The following is a 218-nucleotide window of genomic DNA, read 5'->3' on the forward strand; positions in this document are numbered from 1 at the left end:
TATTGTGAACAACTTTCACAATAATCTTAATTTTCATAGTATAGACAATGAAGAGACACAGAGAAATACGAAGAAAAGGGAAATGAAGCAGAAGGAGAAAAAATACAGCTACAGCGGTCCTTCATATAATGATATGCATATGTTGCGAGGCGCTGCGAGATAGCACACCCAAGCTAAATGTCTAAGAATCCTTGAGTCGGACGCCAGTGGATTTTTTT

At 38.1% G+C, this 218-nt stretch overlaps 1 protein-coding gene across 1 annotated transcript in view; it reads right to left on the reverse strand.

Annotated features, from left to right (window-relative positions):
* LOC119581739 overlaps positions 1–218 on the reverse strand; it is a gene marked incomplete at both ends in the record, with an annotated part of 64,510 nt that overhangs the window by 35,502 nt on the left and 28,790 nt on the right.

The sequence above is a fragment of the Penaeus monodon genome, chromosome 15, assembly GCF_015228065.2.
Source record: "Penaeus monodon isolate SGIC_2016 chromosome 15, NSTDA_Pmon_1, whole genome shotgun sequence".
NCBI lineage: Eukaryota > Metazoa > Arthropoda > Malacostraca > Decapoda > Penaeidae > Penaeus > Penaeus monodon.